Source organism: Mesoplodon densirostris, chromosome 7 (assembly GCF_025265405.1).
Source record: "Mesoplodon densirostris isolate mMesDen1 chromosome 7, mMesDen1 primary haplotype, whole genome shotgun sequence".
Classification (NCBI taxonomy): domain Eukaryota; kingdom Metazoa; phylum Chordata; class Mammalia; order Artiodactyla; family Ziphiidae; genus Mesoplodon; species Mesoplodon densirostris.
The window spans coordinates 110408456-110430478 of NC_082667.1; the positions used below are offsets into that span (position 1 = coordinate 110408456).

Genomic DNA, 22023 nt, shown 5'->3' on the forward strand with positions numbered 1-22023 from the left:
CTGATAATATGAAATATATGATCAGCACTTAGGAAGAGGGACAGATAGAATGTCGGAATTTGTGGCTGATAAAAAGGAATGCTGGGTAGTCAAGAGACAGAAAGCAACAGAGAAGGAACCTAGGATGCCAGTTCAACTCGATGAAATCAGAACATTTCATACCAGAAAGGATCCTGTATCTTGTTTTTCAATCCCCTATGTTGCAGCTGAAAAAACTGAGCCTTAAAGGGATGAAGCTGTGAAAGGACTTGTCTGAGCTCACACAGATAGTAGCAGGGTTGGGATCTGAAACGACATCTTCTGACTCTCTCCTTATGAAGCCAGCACTTTGGCCTTCACACTGTTTCCTACCAGGAGCAAGTCAAGAAAAGCCTAGGAACCAAAGGACCAAAGCAGCAACGAGGGATCCTCTCCTTACCATTACTATGGCAGGCGAGAGATCTTGGAGTCAAAGGCAAAGAAAGAGTGGGCTATGAGGTCTGTATTAGTTAGTTCAGGTTGCCAGAACAAAATAGATTGGGTGACTTACATAACAGGAATTTATTTCTCACAATTCTGGGAGCTGAGAAGTCCAAGGTTAAGATGCTAGCAGATTCAGTTCCAGGAGGGAGAGTTTCTTCCTGGCTTGGAGATGACTGCCATCTTGCTGTGTCCTCACCTCTCAGAAAGAGAGAGCTCTGGTCTCTCTTCCTATAAGGACACAAATCCCATCATGGGGACCCCATTCTCAGGAACTCATCTAAACCTAATTACCTATCAAAGGTATCACGTTGGAGGTTGGGGCCTCAATATATGAATTTGGGGGGCGGACACAAACGTGCAGTCCACAACAAGGTCTCAGAGGTCCAAGCAAGAGAAGACCCCAAACACAAGAGAGGAAGTTGAAAAAGAAAGGAAAAATGATGAAATAAAAATGGGTTGCCCTGGACTTCACTGGTGGTGCAGTGGTGAAGAATCCGCCTGCCAATGCAGAGGTCACAGGTTCGATCCCTGGTCTGGAAAGATCCCACATGCCACGGAGCAACTAAGCCCGCGAGCCACAACTACTGAAGCCCGCGTGCCTGGAGCCCGTGCTCCGCAACAAGAGAAGCCACCACAATGAGAAGCCCACTGCGGTGAGAAGCCCGCGCACTGCAATGACAAGCAGCCCCGGCTCACTACAACTAAAGAAAGCCTGCGCGCAGCAACGAAGACCCAACACAGCCATAAATAAATAAGTAAATAAATAAATAACTAATTTAAAAGAATCTTAAACCAAAGCTAAAAAAAAAAAAAGTGTTGTCCTTAGTTCTCTTTCACACTTCCTGCTGAGATGGGGAGGATAAAGAGAGGTCAAACAGAGGGAAGACTGAAGCTAGATTGAGAGTATAAGCACTGCAGGTGGTCCCTGATACGCCAGCAGTGCTGTAATGGTAAGAGACCTTCACCGGAGTCAGTTAATGGAGGGTCAAGGCTCAGCTCCACCACTGAGGATCTTGGGACATCTTGACAGCTTGGAACATCTCAACTGCAAAATGAGGATACTGATAACCTAACTACAGGGTGGTCGTAAAAACTGAATGAGGTAATGTTTATAAAACTACTTTGCAAATTATGAAGAGTTGTGTAGGTCTGTTTTGCTGAATGTTAGGATAGTTATGGGACTATGCTAGTGTTACAGATACAAAAGGAGTAGAAAGCATGGTTTCTGATCTCCAGTATCTTGTGATCCTATAAGTATAAATAAGGCTTACAAACATGAAAAGCCTTTAGGATAGCACATGGCTGCACAGGGTTGATCAGGGATCTCATCTTGTCCACTGTAGATGACTCCGTTACGGCTGCTGTGTCTGGCTAGCTGGTAGGGTGGCTTTAAGGAAGTTTATTTGCCAGAAGCCCGCGGTGCCTTATATGAGAGACCTCCTCCTAGGGGAATATGGAATCAGGCATGACAGGCACACCAAGAATTAGTGCCTTGGTCACCTGGGTAGAGTGTGGTTGTTACTACTCAAATGCAACACTGCCCTAAACACTTAGCTGAAGATCCACGCCTCAGAGAAAAGACAAGTCTGTGGACATTGAAAGAGCTGTTTGCCTATCTCTATAACACACTGGAGCTCAAACAACATGCTTTGGGACCACTCTCTGAGTGTATAACACAAAAGAGTGATAGAAATTATTCCCTACCCTGCTGCAGACCATGTGCTCCTTTGATACCCGGTAGACGCCCAGTGGGGCAATGGGAAAGACCCAGAGAACCCAGAAGAAAGAGCAGAGTCGTGGCAGTGCCAGCCTGCAGAGGTGTCAGTTTCCAGCAAGGACTGCAGCACAATAACTGAATGCGACAGTGTGTGTATTGTTGCCATCAGAGCGGTGACAGTCCCTAGCAGAAACTGCCATGCCAGGCAGCGTGGTCGGAGGCAGTGTTCATAGATCAGCTTAGAGCAGCAGCAGCTCTTGATCAAGCATTGTGGATATTTTGGGAATGAAGGATGTTAGGTAGCCTATGGAGCTTCCAGGAACATTGGGGTGGGGGTGGGATTTGCAGAGGGATGGGGCCCCTATAGTATCAGGTGAGCGGTAAAAGGCCAGCAAAAAGAGTTCATGTAATACAGTCATTTCAGACAACAAAAAAGGTCAGTAGACTGGAATCACTGACATCACAGAGGAGGTGGCCACTGGAACTTGAAGTTGTTCACTATGCATGTTTAAATATTGAAAGATGCCTCTTAGCCCACAAGTCATAGAGCAAACATTCAACTATTATTTCTCCAACACCCAAAGTGCCAAGTGAGTTTTAAAAGAGCCCTTTTTAACACCACTGTGCCAGACTAAGAGGTAGCAAGTCTACCTCGCAAGTAATTCTTGCCATTTGCCTATACCCAGAGAAGCTGCTGCTTCTGCTTTTTCCAAAGAAAGCCTTTTCTGTGTTCTCCCTTGTCCCAGGGACCCAAAGGAGACAGAGGCTCCTTAGCTCTACCCCTGGTGAATAGGTTGGTTGAGTCTCTCACGTCTCCCAAAAAAAGTCAGAAACAAGTGGTAGCTGGTGATACAATAGATCTAGATTACGCATAGCCCTTGCCCACTGAAGAGTCCCTGCAAAGATGGTTGCCAGTGTTGCTCAGGGAACCTGCAGCAGTAAATCTCAAGTGGTGTGGTGGTTGCCATAGGCAACACTCTATCTTCCCTGAAAACACGAGACAGGTGTCCCCTCTGCATCTTTAATACATTGGGGATGAAGCTATGGGGGTTGGGAGAAAAATTGACTGTCCTTAATCCTGAATTGATTTTAAAGGTGACTACTCAATGAATTGGAAGCTGAATCTCCTTTAGGATTTCCTATGGTGGAAAGGATTTTTCAGTCTCCTGTTTTGGAGGAGAGACAATAACCAGCAATCTACCTAAGTTCCAAGTAAATCAAGTGAAACTTAATGATGATAATAAAAGTTTCAAAGTTTATAAGCTTGTTTCCTGAACGTAACCAAAGAAAAGGGTGTAAAATCAGTGGTTCTTAACCTTTAGTGCCCCTAATAATCAGCTAGGAAATTTGCCTCAGGAATTCTAAATCAATAAGTCTTAGTTGAGGCATAGGCGGTGGCACCCTTATTTACCCTTCTTTCCACCACTATCAAGAGTTTGCAAGCAACTTATTCAACTGAAACTTTGGAGCCTTCAGCAGACTGGTTGAAATGATTGGGAAAAAGCTAAGAAATTCATAAAACATAGGAGCCTGAAGACACGATTTTCTCCTTGAATGCTGATCCTTTCACTGATAAACTCCTTCCCTGTCCCAAGATACCACCATTTCTGAGATTGGGAGAAGTTTGGAATATACCTAGAGCAAAAGAGATGAAACAGCTATAGGCAGGATTTTACCAGTGCATTCTTCCTATTGCTATAGAATAGCTACTCTCTGGGCTACAGATCCTAGAAATGGCGAAAAGGAGAAAATTAGAGTCCCAGTTGGGCTTCAGGTACCAATTCTCCTCTAAGCATGTAAAGGTAAATTTCAGGCTTCTGGTGGTTGTATATACTGCCCTGATGGCCTTCAAATTACAAAGCCCTTGATCAAATTATTATAAGATCAACTCTGACCACATCCTCTACTTAGTTCTGGTTGCTGGTTAACTTAGCTCAGACTGCCATAACAAAACACCAGAGACTGGATGACTTATACAACAGAAATTTTTAAAGCTGATTTATAGTTGATTTACAGTGTTCGAGGTGTACAGCAAGGTGATTCAGTTATATATGTATACATATATGTGTGTGTATATGTATATTCTTTTTCAGATTCTTTTCCATTATAGGTTATTACAAGATACTGAATACAGTTCCCTGTGCTATACAGTAGGTCCTTGTTGTTTATCTATTTTATATAGAGTAGTGTGTATCTGTTAATCCCAAATTACCAATTTATCCCTCTCCCTCCCTTTCCCCTTTGGTAAGCATAATTTGTTTTCTATGCCTGTGAGTCTATTTCTGTTTTGTAAATAAACTCATTTGTATCCTTTTTTTAGATTCCACATATAAGTGATATCACATGATATTATACAACAGAAATTTATTTCTTACTAATTCTTGAGGCTGGAAGTCCAAGATCAAGGTGCCTGTAGGGTCAGGTTCTGGTGAGAGCTCCCTTCCTGGTTTGGAGAAGGCAGCCTCCTGGCTGTGTCCTCACATGGCAAAAAGCAAGGGAGCTCTGGTCTCTTCTTTTTCTTATAAGGACACTAATCCGATCATGGGGTCCTACCCGAATGACCTCATCTACACCTAATCACTTCCCAAAGGTCTATCTCCAAATAGCACATGGGGGGTTAAGGCTCCAATGTGTGAATCTGTGGGGAACACAAATATTTAGTCCATAACGTTGGTTGATTGCTTTATTTATTTATTTCTCAGAGTCCCATTCTGCCCAGGACACTTCCCCCATTCTCTACTTTTTAAAACTTTTTATTATGAAAAATTTTAAACACAGAAATGTAAAGAGAATAGTACAATGATCCCTTATTTGCCTATATTCCAACTCAGTTATCACCTCTCTGCCACTCTTTTTTCATTGCTCCCAACCTCCAACACAACAAGACAAGTAGTTTCTATGAAGGCAGAAGCTGTGTTTATTTGGCATCCCTAGCATCAGGTAAAATGGCTGGCTCATGGGCACTTAATAAGTTGTTGCTGAATCAATCCACTATGAAAATGACACTGTGCAAATGTGCTAGATGTTACGGGAGGTGCCAAGATAAATTAGACCCAGTTCCCGCCCTCAAGGAGTTTATAATCTAGAGGGGAAGTAATGGAGTCCACCTCACACTGGGTGAAAAATACCTGCCAGAGTCAAAGGGATTCTGACTGTTCTTATACAGGAACTGTATCTGTGTAAGATATCTAGGTATCTATTCCCTGGGGCACAGTCACACGCTAATCAAGGAGTTACTCTTCCTACCAAAGGAAAAGAGTCTTATTTTCCTCATCTCTACAAGAGAGGTGGCAAGAACACCAAGGGCTCAGATAAGCGCTCAGAACAGAAACCTGCAGGGTCAGACAAATGAAAAGAGAACTCATTCTTGGGAAATAGGCATTTCACAAGAAGTGATAATATGAGCAAACCTCTTCTGAAAGAAGGTGGCCAGGAGTTGGGTACCAAAAAGGAATGGTAAGCAATTGCAGATGAGGAGCTGGAGAATTGTCCACTAACAATAAGGGCCATGATGAAAAACAAACAAACCAATTAAAAATGAGCAAAGGACTTGAATGGACTTTTTCTCCAAAAAACATATACAGATGGTCAATAAGCACATGAAAAGATGCTCAACATCACTAATCATTAAGGAAGTGCAAATCAAAACCACAATGAGGGGGCTTGCCTGGTGGCGCAGTGGTTGAGAGTCCTCCTGCTGATGCAGGGGACATGGGTTCGTGCCCCGGTCCGGGAAGATCCCACATGCCGCGGAGTGGCTGGGCCCGCGAGCCATGGCCGCTGAGCCTGCGCGTCCGGAGCCTGTGCTCCGCAACGGGAGAGGCCACAACAGTGAGAGGCCCGTGTACCACACACACACAAAAAAACCCACAATGAGATACCACTTCACATTCATTAGGATGATGAAAGAAAGAAAGAAAAAGAAAGAAGAAAGGGAAAAGAAAAGTAAAAGAGGAAAAGAAGAAAGAAGGAAGAGGAAGGAAGGGAAGGAGGGAGGGGGAGGGAGAGATGGAGGGAGAGAGGGAGAAAGGAAGAGAGAGAGATGAAAGAAAGAAAGAAAGAGAAAGAGGAAGGAAGGAAGGGAGAAAGAAAAGGAACGAAAAGAACAAGTGTTGACAAAGATATGCAGAAAATGGAACCCTTGTGCATTGCTGATAGGAATGGAAAATGGTGAAGCCACTGTGAAAAACAGTTTGGCAGTTCCTCAAAAAATTAAAGAATTAGGGAATTCCCTGGTGGTCCAGTGTTTAGGACTCCGCACTTTCACTGCTGAGGGCCTGGGTTCAATCCCTGGTCAGGGAACTAAGATCCTGAAGTCCGTGCAGCACGTCCAAACAAACAAACAAAAGAATTACCATACAATCCAGCAATTCTACTTGTGGTTATGTATTCAAAAGAATTGAAAGCAAAGACTTGAACAGATATTTGTACATTCATAGGAGCATTATTCACAATAGCCAAAGATGGAAACAACACAAATGTCCACTGATGTATGAATGGATAAACAAAACATGAGGGGTTTTTTTTGTATATACGTTCAATGGAATATGCTTCAGCCTTAAAAATGAAGGAACTTATGACACATGCTACAACATGATGAACCTTAAAGATATCACGCTGAGTGAAATAAGCCAGACACAAAAGGACAAATACTGTATGATTCCATTCATATGAGGTACCTAGAAGAGTCAAATTCATAGAGACAGAAAGTAGAATGATGGTTGCCAGGGGTAGGGGGAGAGGAGAATGGGGAGTTATTTTTTAATAGATACCAAATCTCACTTTAGGAAGATGAAAAAGTTCTGGAGATGGATGGTGGTGATAGTTTCACAACAATGTGAGTGTACTCAATGCCACTGAACTATACACCTAAAAATAATTAAAGTGGTAAATGTTATGTATATTTTACAAAAACAAACAAACAAACCAAAAATCCCTCCAAAGCAGAAACCTGATCTTCTCAATCCTCTCCTTAGGATCTTTTTTTTTTTTTTTTTTTTTTTTTTGTGGTACACGGGCCTCTCACTGTTGTGGCCTCTCCCGCTGCGGAGCACAGGCTCCGGACACGCAGGCTCAGCGGCCATGTCTCACGGGCCCAGCCACTCCACGGCATGTGGGATCTTCCCGGACCGGGGCACGAACCCGTGTCCCCTGCATCGGCAGGCGGACTCTCAACCACTGTGCCACCAGGGAAGCCCCTACTTAGGATCTTTTAATGATTTCTGTTTACAGTTAGCATGGACTGCAAGGCCCTGCATTACCTGGCTGATGTTTACTTTGCCAACCTCATTTTGGGAAGGAAGAAAGGGAGGTAGGGAGGGATAAAGGGAGGAATCAGAGCTGAGAATCAAATCCAGGTCTCCTGACTCTCAATGATATAGTCTGTCTATTGTAATTACCTGCCTCCTGTATTTGTAAGTTAAAATTTATCAGCTAATTAACACCTTAGATCAAATAATTTAGCAAACTGTTTTCCAATGTGATACCTTGCTGAGAATACAGTCCTTACCTACATAATGTGATAACTTTTTCATGAAGAAAGATATCCTGAGCAGGTAGCACTGGAAAATACAAGCAGAGTGGGGAACTGCAGTCAGTTCTGATTCGTTCTAACTGGGGAAGCAGGGGAAGCCTTACAGAGGAAGGGCTACTAGAACTCAGAAAAGCTTTAAGAAGAAGTAGAATTTCCATGGGCAAAGGATGGTAAAAAGGACACTGAAGGCAGAGGACAGCCAGAGCAAAGACAAAGAAAAATGCATGAGTGGAGAATGCCTGGGAACAGTCAGGTAGATGGAAGGCTGGAGCAGATGCAGTGTAGACTGGAGGGGTGGGAGATGAAGGTGGGGAGGCAGTTCAGGACCTACAAGGGAGAAGGGAACTCAAAGCCATGATAAGGAAACTGGACTTTAAGAGAAAAGGAGAGTGAGTCACTGCAGTGTGGAATCAGAGCCAAGGAACCCCAGGAGTTTTTGGTGGAGAGAAAGGGAAAGGGCAACGTCATGGGCCAAGTACCTGCATCTGAGCATGTGCGGACTTAGGAAGGGGAAGGCAGAAAGATGGGGAAGAAAGAGGAAGGTGTCTTCTGGACCTATGCTCAGACAGGGAAATTAAGAGGAGGGGACCAGAGACAGACGCTAGACAACTGCGGTACTCTTTGATGAACTCTAAAGAGTGTAGTTTGAACAGGAAACTATATTAAATATCTTGTGATAAACCATAAAAGAAAAGAATATGAAAAAGAATGTATATATATGTATAACTGAATCACTTTGCTGTACAGCAGAAATTAACACAACATTGTAAATCAACTATACTTCAAAAGAATAATTTTTTTTAAAAAAAGTGTAGTTCGAACCTGGAATCAAGAGACCTTAATGAAAAAAGTAACAGAGGTGGGTGGATCCTAGAGGGTTTTGATAAAGGTCTTAATTTTCTTATTTTAGATATTTTAGCCTAAGTCCTTGAAAATTGCACTAATACCTCTGGCTGACTGGCTATCTACAACAGCAGAGTGAATGGAATAAATAAATAAGATTTTTTAAAGTTCAATGTTTACAGACATATTTATTTTAAAAGTGACTGGGGACTTCCCTGGTGGCAGAGTAGTTAAGAATCTGCCTGCCGACGCAGGGGACACAGGTTCGAGCCCTGGTCCGGGAAGATCCCACATGCTGCAGAGCAACTAAGCCCTTGCGCCACAATTACTGAGCCTGCATGTCACATCTATTGAGCCTGCATGCTGCAACTACTGAAGCCTGCGTGCCTAGAGCCCGTGCTCTGCAACAAGAGAAGCCATTGCAATAAGTCCGCACACTGTAAGCAAGAGTAGCCCCCGCTCGCCGCAACTAGAGAAAGCCCACGTGTAGCAACGAAAACCCAACGCAGCCAAAAAAAAGTTTTTTTTAATAAATAAAAAATGACTGAATTAGAAGACATTAAATAATGTTGATACACACCAGGAAGGGATTAGGCAAGGAAAGGCGCATTATTTCACCACAAGAAATAAAGACCATAGTTAGAAGTTAATGACCAGCCAAAGCTTTAGGTCTTGTGGTAGTTTTCCTAGCTCCAGAGGATCATTATGGTGGAAACTTCTTTATGGTACTTAGCTGAAATAAACAGATGGCAGTTGGAGAATTTTACTCTGTGACCCCAATGTAGTGTTAAAAAGAAAGCACTCTTTTAATAAGTCTGGTGTGTGAGGAAGGAAGGCACAAAAATCCAAAATGGTTTGGTGATACTGAAAATCCTATTAAGTAAGAGGGCATAGTGAAGCTCCAAGAGGGCAGAGATCTCTGTAGCCCAATCCGCTAGAAAGTGACCAGCACATGGAAACATTCAGTAAGTATTGTGAAAGAATGGATGGATGCAAAGGTATGGATTCTTGGCTTTGTTTTAACTTAGAAGATCTCCAGCAGTGAGCCACAAAGCTCTGAGCTTGGTCCTGAGCCGTTATGTTCTTTTGATTGAAGAAATACAAAGTATGCTTACCAAAGAGCTATCAATAATTAGGGCTGGTGAGTAATACATTGGCCTTAGAAGAAAATTCCCTGTCAAGTGACTACTTAAATCAGAATTTGAGTAAATATCTGTAAGTTGTGCTGTAAATAGATTTCTACATGACTTCTCACCTGAGATGCCTTCTAACTTTCAAATTCCCTGATAATGATTATGTTACTCCTTATACTTAAGCGCCTGCAAATGTCCCCTATTGCCTAAGTAACCATTTCCTCTTTGCAACACCCTGCTTACTTTGATCCTACTCTCCTTTTTTTTCAGCGCTTTTGAAAAGCTTTTTCTCATCCCACACAGAGGCCATGCCTGTTCTACTTCAGTGGTTAAAAGTTTAAATAACATAAGTGTTGGATTTAGAAGAAACTGGCTTTGAATTCCAGATCCACCACTTGCCGTGGGGCTTTTGGTAAATTACCTGACTTCTTTCAGCTTTAGTTTTATCATAAAATGGTGATGATGATGATGTGTTTTCTGAGGATTAATAAAGATCATATAAGTTCCCAGGACTGTGTCTGATACTTAGTTCTGTCATCTTTCTTCTTCACGGATTTTTTCCCCTTCTGTCAGGACCATACTGTTCACTGCCTAATTGCTTTTGAATTGTTTCACGTGTTTTCATTTTAGCGTTACTACTAGATTGTTATGGAATCCTGGAGTCTGTAAGCAGGGTCCAAAAAGTTTGACCTCCCGTACCTGTAGTACTTGTCTATAAAATGAGACAGCTGGACCAAATAATCCTTTTATCTATGAATTCTGTTATTTCAATATGCCTTTTGTATCCCTGAGGTGGCTTGCACAGTCTGACACATAACTATTTGTTAACTGAATGACTAAAATCTCTTCGTTGTTACTTCTCTCTTTTCTATTTACAGTAGTCATAATATAGTACTATTAGGATCAATACAGTAGGACCAACTAGGATAATGTATATGAAAGTAATTTTAAAATTTGAAGTCGTAATTATATGTGTGTATATAAATTATATAGTTATATATATGTATACATAAGCAGTACATAATATATATAAACTACCATCTCTATATATCTGTATATAAATATATGTAAATATATAGATATAGATAGATAGATAGATGATGTGGTAGTTGTAATAGTAGAAAGAATAGTGGTAATAGGACCATCCATGATTTGAGGCAATTCTAATTTATTTACCAGTGTAAGACTGAGGCTGGACTTATGTGACCCCAGGCCCAGCTTATTCTTGTCCAGGGTAATTCTCTGACAGCAGAGAGGTCCCATGTCATTGGGAAATTATTATTTATTTGTTTTACAGCGCACTGTACACAGAATCCATGCTCTGTGTTAGTCAATGTGAAGAAAATAAAGCTGATTCAGGCATGATCCCAATCTGGTGAAGGAGACAGCTAATATGAAGTTATCACCATAATATTTTACTCCTGAGAGATATTAAGCAAGGGAGATTTTTCTCCTGCTTCCTCTTACCTTCAAGCCTTTAATCTTGCTGGTCCCTTACTTCTCTCCTTTACCCTCTCTGCTTTATACCTGGCAATTCCCATTTATTCTTTTTGTTTTAATTAATTTATTTATCTATTTATTTTTGGCTGTGTTGGGTCTTCATGGCTGCACGTGGGCTTTCTCTAGTTGCAGCGAACGGGGACTACTCTTCCTTGTGGTGCGCAGACTTCACATTGTGGTGGCTTTTCTTGTTGCGGAGCACGGGCTCTAGGTGCGCGGGCTTCAGTAGTTGCGGCACGCAGGCTCAGTAGTTGTGGCTCACGGGCTCTATAGCTCAGGCTCAAGTGTTGTGGCACACAGGCTTTGTTGCTCCGTGGCATGTGGAATCTTCCCAGACCAGGGATCAAACCTGTGTCCCCTGCATTGGCAGGTGGATTCTTAACCACTGCACCACCAGGGAAGCCCTTCCTATTTATTCTTTAAGACTCAGTTCAGGTACACAATGCTTCCACTCCCCCTACACCTCACCATCACATTACTAAAGGCCTATTTACAGCAGTTCCTTTTAGCTAGTACATCATGTTCAGCAGTCAAGAAAAATTAAAAGGCATATTAGGGCTTCCCTGGTGGCGCAGTGGTTGAGAGTCTGCCTGCTGGTGCAGGGGACACGGGTTTGTACCCCGGTCCGGGAAGATCCCACATGCCGCGGAGCGGCTGGGCCCGTGAGCCATGGCCGCTGAGCCTGCGCGTCCGGAGTCTGTGCTCCGCAACGGGAGAGGCCACAGCAGTGAGAGGCCCGCATACCGCAAAAAAAAAAAAAAAAAAAAAAAAAAAGGCATATTAAAAAGCAAAAAAAAAAAAACCCGTAATTTGAAGAGATAGCGCAAGCATCAAAACCAGACATCTAACCAGAGTTGTTAGAATGATCAGACCTGGAATTTAGAACAACTATGATTAATGTACTAAGGACTCTAAGGGATAAAGTAGACAGCATGCAAGAACAGATGGGTAATGTATGAAAAGAGATGGAAATTCTAAGAAAGAATCAAAAATAAATGCTAGAGATCAAAAACACTGTAACAGAAATGAAGAATGTCTTTCATGTCTTATTAGTAGACTGGTCATGGCTGAGAAAAGAATCTCTGAGCTTGGGGACATATCAATAGAAGTCTCCAAAACTGAAGAGCAAAGAGAATAAAGACTGAAAAAAACAGAATAGAATATCCAAGGACTGTAGGACAACTACAAAAAGTATAAGATATGCATAATGGAAATAACAAAAAGAGAAGAAATAGAGAAAGGAACAAGAGAAATATTTGAAACAATAATGACTCAGAATTTCTCCAAATTAATGTCAGACACAGAATCACAGATCCAGGGAGATTAGAGAACAACGAGAAGGATAAATGTAAAAAACCTACATCTAGGCATAGCATTTTCAAACTACAGAAAACCAAAGATACAGAAAAATGCAAACATATAAAATTCCTAGAAAATAACATAGAAGAAAAACCTAGATGATCTTTTGGATATTAATACAATGCCAAGAGACTTCCCTGGTGGTGCAGTGGTTAAGAATCCACCTGCCGGGACTGATTCACTTTGTTATAAAGCAGAAACTAATAAAAAATAAATTTAAAAAAATAATAATAAAAATAAATTAAAAAAAAAAAAAAAAAAAAAAGAATCCACCTGCCGGGCTTCCCTGGTGGCGCAGTAGTTGAGACTCCGCCTGCCGATGCAAGGGACATGGGTTCGTGTCCTGGTCCAGGAAGATCCCACATGCTGCGGAGCGGCTAGGCCCGTGAGCCATGGCCGCTGAGCCTGCGCGTCCGGAGCCTGTGCTCCGCAACGGGAGAGGCCACAACAGTGAGAGGCTCACGTACCACAAAAAAAAAAAAAAAAAAGAATCTGCCTGCCAATGCAGGGGACATGGGTTTGAGCCCTGGTCCGGGAAGATCCTACATGCCGCAGAGCAACTAAGCCCGTGCACCACAACTACTGAGCCTGCGCTCTAGAGCCCGCGAGCCACAACTACTGAGCCCGCGTGCTGCAACTACTGAAGCCCGCGCACCTAGAGCCCATGCTCCGCAGCAAAAGAAGCCACCGCATTGAGAAGCCCATGCACCACAACGAAGAGTAGCCCCCACTCACCGCAGCTAGAGAAAGCCCGCGTGCAGCAATGAAGACCCAACGCAGCCAAAAATAAATGACTAAATAATTTTTTTTAAAAATACGCAGCCAAAAATAAATGACTAAATAAATTTTTTAAAAAATACACCACCAAAGGCACAGTCCATGAGGGAAATAATTGATAAACTGGACTCCATTAAAATAAAAACTTCTGTACCATAAAAGACAATGTCAAAAGACTAAAAAGACAAGCCACAGAATGGGAGAGATTATTTGCAAAAGACATCTGATAAAGGATTGTTATCCTAAATATACAAAGAACTTTTAAAATTCAACAATAAAGAAACAAACAACCTGATTTTAAAAATGGGCCAAAGTCCTTAACAGATTCCTTACCAAAGAAAATATACAGATGGCAAATATGCATATGAAAAAATGTTCCACATCATACACCATTAGAGAATTGCAAATAAAACAATGAGAATATCACTATACACCTATTAAAATAGTCAAAATCCAGGACTACCTAGTGGTCCAGTGGTTAAGACTCTGAGCTTCTAATGCGGGTTGCATCCCTGGTGGGGGTAGTTCTGCATGCTGAACTGTGCGATCAAAAAAAAAAAAAAGTCAAAATCCAGAACACCGACAACATCAAGTGCTGACAAGAATATACCATTGGCTGGTGGGAATGCTAAATGGTATAGCCACTTTGGAAGACAATTTGGTGGTATCTTACAAAACTAAACATACTCTTACCATATAACCCAGCAATCATGCTTCTTGGTATTTACCCAAATGAGTTGAAAACCTAGGTCCACATGAAAACCTGCACATGGATGTTTAAGGCAGCTTCATTCATAATAGCCAGAACTTGGAAGCAACCAAGATATTCTTCAAAAGGCAAGGTATATCCATTCAATAGAATATTGTTTATCACTGAAAAGCAATGAGCTATCAAGCCATGAAAAGACATGGAGGAATCTTAAATGTATGTTACTAAGTAAAAGAAGCTAATCTGAAAAGGCCATATACTGTATGATTCCAACTACATGATGTTTGGAGAAGGCAAAACTATGACGGCATTAAAAAAAAAAACCAGTGGTTGCCGGGGTTTGGAGAGGGAGGGGGTAGGGAGGAATAGGTGGAACACAGAGAAATTTTAGGGCAGTGAAAACACTGTGTGATATTGTAATGATGGATACATATCATTATACATTTGTCCAAACCCACAGAAAGTACAATACCAAGAGTAAACCCTAATGCAATTTATGGACTTTGGGTAATTATGATGTGTCAGTGTAGGCTCATCACCTAGGAGCAGGACAGGAATAAAGATGCAGACGTAGGGCCTCCCTGGTGGCGCAGTGGTTGAGAGTCCGCCTGCCGATGCAGGGGATACGGGTTCGTGCCCCGGTCTGGGAGGATCCCATATGCCGCGGAGCGGCTGGGCCCGTGAGCCATGGCCGCTGGGCCTGCGCATCCGGAGCCTGTGCTCCGCAACGGGAGAGGCCACAACAGTGAGAGGCCCACATAACGCAAAAAGGAAAAAAAAAAAAAAAAAAAAAAAAGATGCAGACGTAGAGAATGGACTTGAGGACATGGGGAGGGGGAAGGGTAAGCTAGGATGAAGTGAGAGAGTGGCATGGACTTATATATACTAACAAATGTAAAATAGCTAGCTAGTGGGAAGCAGCCGCATAGCACAGGGAGATCAGCTCCGTGCTTTGTGACCACCTAGAGGGGTGGGATAGGGAGGGTTGGAGTGAGACACAAGAGGGAGGGGATATGGGGATATATGTATATGTATAGCTGATTCACTTTGTTATAAAGCAGAAACTAACACACCATTGTGAAATAATTACACTCCAATAAAGATGTTAAAAATAATAATAATAAATTAATTTAAAAGTTTTTAATGTAGGTTCATCAACTGTAACAAATGTACCATCCTGTTATAATAGTAGGGGAGGCTGTCCATGTGGGTGGGCAAGAGGTATATGGGAAATCTCTATACCTTCTTCTCATTTTGCTGTGAACCTAAAACTGCTCTTTCAAAATTGTCTTAAAAAAAATTCAGGTCAGGCATCATTTTCTCCTAGAAGCCTTTTCTAACCGGCCCACCTCCTCCTTTCATTTCTTAGAACATTCAGTTCTCTCCTCTATCATTGTGCATTGTATTAGAATCATTTGTCCTCACTATCACTAGATAGTGAGTTCCTCGAGGAGAGAAATGCTACCTTACTCATCTTTTCTCCCCATTGTTTAGCAGAGTGCCTGACACATGAGTAAGAATTCAATAAATATCTACTGAAATGAAAAGAAATTCAGTGGGCCTAAGATGACTTTGTCAATTACTTGGACATTGCCTTTAAGAATATCCAGCTTTTTAAAACATACAAGAAGATGCAAGAAACTGTCTGCCAGAACTAATTTGGAGGATGCCCGGTTACCTCCTGTGTTCCAACTTCCCACTGCATTGCAGCCTTTTAGGATTCCAGATGCTGATTCCTATTCTTTTTTTTTTTTTTTTTTTTTAGCTGTACGCAGGCCTCTCACTGCTGTGGCCTCTCCTGTTGCGGAGCACAGGCTCCGGACGCGCAGGCTCAGTGGCCATGGCTCACAGGCCCAGCCGACGCGCGGCATGTGGGATCTTCCCGGACCAGGGCACGAACCCATGTCCCCTGCATCGGCAGGCGGACTCTCAACCACTGAGCCACCAGGGAAGCCCTGATTCCTATTCTTGACCTCGCTTCCAGCATCTGCTCCCCTCAGCTTTAACGGTCTTCTTTCTTGAGACCTGAAAATTAACCTTGACTATTCATCCATCATTTACCAAAAATATGTATTACGCCAGGTACTTCCTGGTACTGGGGTTACAAGCAAACAAGGCTCCTACCCCAGAAGAACTCATTTAGTCAGGGAGAGAGAGTTGTAAACACATGGGTAAGAGAAAGGTAGACGCTGTGATAGAAACAGCCATGGACTATTGGCACTCAGAACTCAGGGTTTTATCTTGAGAGAACCTAAAAATCCATGATATAAGGATTTGTCATTTTTAATGAGGTGGAAATTTGAATGAAACTATCTTGAAGGTTGGTGGGCAATGAAAGCAAAGCACTTAGCCAGATGTCTAGGCTGGGTGTGTATTTTGGCCTGGCATTGAGGTTCTTAACTCCTTCTCAAGCACATTGTTACATTCATTACAGATATCAAGCTGATTGTTTAAATTTTTCAGGTACATTTAAACAGAGAGTAAATGCCATTGTAGGGTTCCCCAAAATGGGGTGTTCTCTAAGACCTCAGGAAAATGTTCTTATGAATGTGAAGGATATATTATATGTACTTAAGGATAAATTTATTAAATATATAGACCTGTACAATGAAAGTTACAAAATTTGCTGAGAAAAATCAAGGATGATCTAAAATGATGGCACAGTAAACAGTATTCATGAATCAGAAGAGTCAGTGTTGTTTTCAATTCTCCCCCAACTATGTTTTCAATGTATCCCAGTCAAAATTTCAAAAGGCTTTTTGTAGAAATCAAGAACATGATTCTAAAATTTATATGGAGGGAATATCCTGGCAGTCCAGTGGCTAGGCTTCGGCACTTTCACTGCTGGGGGGCCTGGGGTTCAATCCCTGGTGGGGGAACTAATCCCACAAGCCACACAGCATAGCAAAATTAATTAATTAAATAAAATTTATATGGAAATGCAAAGGACCTAGGATAGTCAAAACAATTCTAAGAAGACAGCTAGAAGACTTACACTATCTGATTTCAAGAGTAACTATATAGTTACAGAAATTGTGATAGTCTGGTATTGGTATAAAGACAGACATAAATATAAATGGAACAGAATATAAGTCCAAAATTGACCCACACATATATAGTCAATTGTCTTACAATAAAGCAGCCAAGATGTCAATAATCCAATGGAGGACTTCCCTGGTGGCGCAGTGGTTAAGAATCCACCTGCCAATGCAGGGGACACGAGTTCAAGCCCCGGTCTGGGAAGATCCCACATGCCGCAGAGCAACTAAGCCCGCAAGCCACAACTACTGAGCCTGTGCAGCACAACTACTGAAGCCCGTGCACCTAGAGCCCATGCTCCGCAACAAGGGAAGCCACCGCAATGAGAAGCCCCTGCACCACAACGAAGAATAGCCCCCGCTCGCTGAGAAAGCCCGTGCGCAGCAACGAAGACCCAACGTAGCCAAAAATAAGTAAACAAATAAATAAATTGCGCTGGAACAATTGGACATCCATATGTAAAAAAATTAACTTTGTTCTTTACTTCACACTATACACAAAAATTACCTTAAAAAGGATTACTAACTGAAATGTAAAACTTAAAGATATAAAACTTCTAGGAGAAAACGTGGGAGAAACTCTGTTGTATTGATAACTAATAGTAAAGATTTCTTAAATAGAACACAAAAATCACACACCATAAATGAAAGAAAATGATAAATTGTATTTTACCAAAGTTAAAAACTTCTGTTCTTCAGAAGATACTGTAGAGAATTCCCTGGTGGTCCAGTTAAGATCCCGCATGCCGAGTGGCATGGCTAAAAAACAAAACAAAAATAAAAAAAACAAAAAAATAAAAAGACACTGTTAAGAAAATGAAAACACAAGCCACAGATTGGGAGAAAAGAATGTTTGAAATAAATATATTGACAAAGAACTTTTGTTCTGAATATAGAAGAACTTTTACGACTCAGTAATAAGACAAATAACCTAATTTTTTTTAATGGGCAAAAGAGTTGAACAGGCACTTTGCAAAAGAAGATATATAAATGGCCAAAAAGAATATGAAAAGATGCTTAATATCATCAGGGAAATGCAAATTAAAACCACCATATCATTACATAACAACTAGAATGGCTAAAGTTTTTTTAATTGATAGTATTGTGTATTGCCAAGGATACAGAGCAACTGGAACTCTCACAGTCTGCTGATGGGGGTGTAAAATGATAAGCCACTTTGGAAAACAGATGGGAAGTTTATTATAATGCTAAACATACACTTGCCATATGACTCAGCACTTTCAGTCCTAGGTCTAAGAGAGCCAAGAGAAAGGAAAACACATGTCCACACAAAGATTTCTACATGAACTTTCACCTTCATTTTATTTATAATAAGCAAAACCAGAAACAACCCAAATGTCCATTAACTATTGACTGGATAAACAAATTGTAGAATATCCATCAACAGAACACTACTTGGCAATAAAAAGGAGTGAACTATATGTACTGGTACACACAACAACAGGGATGAATCTTAATATATCATGTTAACAGGAAGAAACCAGAAACAAAAGTTAATTCTACTCTATGATTCTATTTATTGAAATTGTAGAAAAAGCAAAGCTAAAGTGACAGAAAGCATATCAATGTTTGGTCATGTCAAAATGACTCAGGAGCCAACTAGAATGAGATCATTTTGGGACAATCTGGTTATCAATAAGCAAAATAATTGCAATGAATGAAACATATCAAATGTGTTTCAATCCATGAGTTTATAACGATATTAAACCACACACACACAGTTAAAAAAATATAAGAATATGACAAACTAACAATTTTCAGTTGGGAAGTCAAAAATGTTGTTATATGTTCTTTATTTCTTTTTTTTTTAATAGATCTTTATTGGAGTATAATTGCTTCACAATACTGTGTTAGTTTCTGCTGTACAACAAAGTGAATCAGCCATATGCATACGCATGTCCCCATATCTCCTCCCTGTTGCATCTCCCTCCCATCCTCCCTATCCCACCCCTCTAGGTGGTCACAAAGCACGGAGCTGACCTCCCTGTGCTATGTTGCTGCTTCCCACTAGCCAACTATTTTACATTCAGTAGTGTATATATGTTGATGCTACTCTCACTTCACCCCAGCTTCCCCCTCCCACCCCATGTCCTCAAGTCTATGCTCTATGTCTACATCTTTATTCCTGCCCTGCAACTAGGTTCATCAGTACCATTTTTTTTTTAGATATGATATATATGCGTTAGCATACGGTATTTGTTTTCCTCTTTTTGACTTACTTTACTCTGTATGACAGACTCTAGGTCCTTCCACCTCACTACAAATAACTCAATTTTGTTTCTTTTTATGGCTGAGTAATATTCCATTGTCTTTACATTATTTCTAACAGTATCTTGACCTGATCACAAAGATCTTAAAATTGAGAAATAAAATACTTACTGACCATATGGTTACTGGTTGAAAGAAATCGAGGCAAATGAAAATCTGTTAATTTGTAAGAATGGGAGTGAAAAAAATTTTTCCTATTGAAACATTTCTTAATGTTGTTTTAACAATAAATAAAACTCTGAAACTCTTATTCTATAAACCATCGGATCTTGCATTCTACCCACAGAAATTCCCTGAATTCACACCGTGTGTCCATTCTCAGTCCACATAGCTTTTCTTCCTTCTTTTCATATCTGAAATGCCAGGTCCCCTGAAGTCTCCCAGTTTAATTACTGTAAGTGATGAAATGCCAAAGAGTCTCCTAAATTCCAGGCCACTTGGGTGGTGTTTTGACACTCATTCTCAAAGTCCTAGGTTTACATTTGATCATGTTTACGTTACTCCAATCAGTCCATAGACCTTTTGTCAGGGTTTCTATATTTTCTCCCTTTGGGTTGGCATGCAGTCATGAGGGAAACCAGAAAGAATCCGGATGGAATCATTAAATCCATCATCATTAATGGAAAGACAACTTGAAGGGCAAGCTCTGATAGCTTTCAATCAATTTGTCTCATAGTCAGAAAACAGCTATTTTTACCTATCACCTGTATGGAAAACACAGACCCTGAATGGAGCCCAGGGGAAGGGGAGGTTGTGGGTGGGAAGTGAGGAATGAGGTAGTGTTGTATGTCCCAGAATTATGTTCCTGCAAGGAACTGAGGGGATAGTGGAGGCTTAGAGCTAAAAAGAACCTCAGCAATGACCTAGTCCATCCCTTTCACCTTACACATTAAGAAACAAAGGCTCAAGAAGTAAAATGAGCAATAACCTTCAGAGAAGAACCCAGGGCACCCTGAAGCTGAGTTTAGGGTCCTTTCCACTCTACTGCCTGCATTTTTAAAATGAATTATTTAGAAAGCTAAAACAGACACATTAGGAGACAACCTCAATAAATTTCAGGGTTCAGTGACATTCAGGTTTTGCCAAAACACTAAAAACTGCCTGAGCCATAGAGGTATTCAAATACTGGCAGAGGCTAGTCTAACCAGCTCTAGTATTCCCTGGGGCACACTTCCCTTGTTTATGTTTCTTAATTAAAAAGTTGAAAACAAGAAAGTATAAAGATAGGTCATAGGTTCCACATAGGCACAAATTCAACCCTTGATCATTCATCCCTGGTTGAGCAATACTTAATGAGTGTCTGCTATGCATCAGGCAGCATGCCAGGTGCTGGGAATCCACATAAGGTCTCTGCTCACTCAGAGCTTAGAGTATAGCAGGGAAGACAGTGTATTAAAGTAGTAATTACATTAAAGTGTGTTGAGTGTTAAAACTGAGGAAATTCAGGATTCTATGGATTTATCCCTGGAGACTAATTCAAGCTGCATCATTTGAGTTCCCCAAACACAAATTCTTTTCGATAAAACATTTAAAGCAACAAACATTTACCTGCTGGTGTGCCATAAATTGTGTGAACATCTGCAAGAGAATTCCGAAGTAAATTAGCGTTTTATAGGTGGACAAATTATTTTGGATTATATACGTCTGATAAATTTAGTACCATTTGACAGTACAGGTCACCTGAAAAATAATTTGACATATCTTGAAACTTTATGCTTCCAGGTTTTCACAGTAATTCTTAACGGGTTTTGTCTGCAAAACCGACCCCCCTGATCATTTTCAGAACTCTGGAAGGCTCTACCAATTCAGACAAGGGTCTTAACGAGTCCTATCCATTTTTTTTTTTTTTTTTTGCGGTATGCGGGCCTCTCACTGTTGTGGCCTCCCCCGTTGCGGAGCACAGGCTCCGGACGCGCAGGCTCCGGACGCGCAGGCTCAGCGGCCATGGCTCACGGGCCCAGCCGCTCCGCGGCATGTGGGATCCTCCCAGACCGGGGCACGAACCCGTATCCCCTGCATCGGCAGGCGGACTCTCAACCACTTGCGCCACCAGGGAGGCCCTAGTCCTATCCATTTTTAAAGGGCCAGCTCAGGGCGCTGCTCCACCAAACGTTTTCAGAGCCTGCGTACATCTTTTGCCCCTCCTCTCTGGATGGATCTCAAAGGAAAAGACTGTCTCTCCATCCCCCTATAGTATCACCTTAAGAGGCGGTCATCCAAAATCCGTACATTCATCATTGAAACAGAAATTCCACCCATAAATGTAAGGGACTGCCTCATTAACCTTGGGGCCCTATTTCCCTCCCACTGGCAGCAATCTGGTTTATTCCATGGGGTGGAGAAGGAAGCCAGGTTGGCGGGGTGGGAAGGGAATGGCGTCAGTGCGAGGTCACAGCACATTGTCCCGAATGCCATCTCCACACTACGGTGACATGAACGCAGGACTGAGGGATGCAGCCGGAGGAAAGATAGAGGCCCAAGTCGCGCAGACTACATGCAAAACGAGGGCAGGATAGAGAACAAAGCGTGGAACCTTGCGGGGCGTGGCAGGACACCTGGGCGCCGGCAGCGAGCTCCCGCAGAAGGAAAGTGAGGAGAGGCGAGCCGAGCCAAGGCCTGGCAGGATGGGGCGGGACTTCCGGAAGCCATTTGCCTGAGTGGCA

General features: G+C 41.8%; 1 long non-coding RNA gene across 1 annotated transcript; it reads right to left on the reverse strand.

The window, feature by feature from the left end:
• Positions 1 to 17758: 17758 nt before the first annotated feature.
• Positions 17759 to 21974, reverse strand: LOC132494486 (uncharacterized). The gene is made up of 3 exons (XR_009533074.1): positions 21894 to 21974; positions 20909 to 20938; positions 17759 to 17830 (listed from the first exon to the last, which is right to left on the reverse strand). It is a non-coding gene; the product is annotated as an uncharacterized LOC132494486 (long non-coding RNA).
• Between the last annotated feature and the right edge of the window lie 49 nt (positions 21975 to 22023).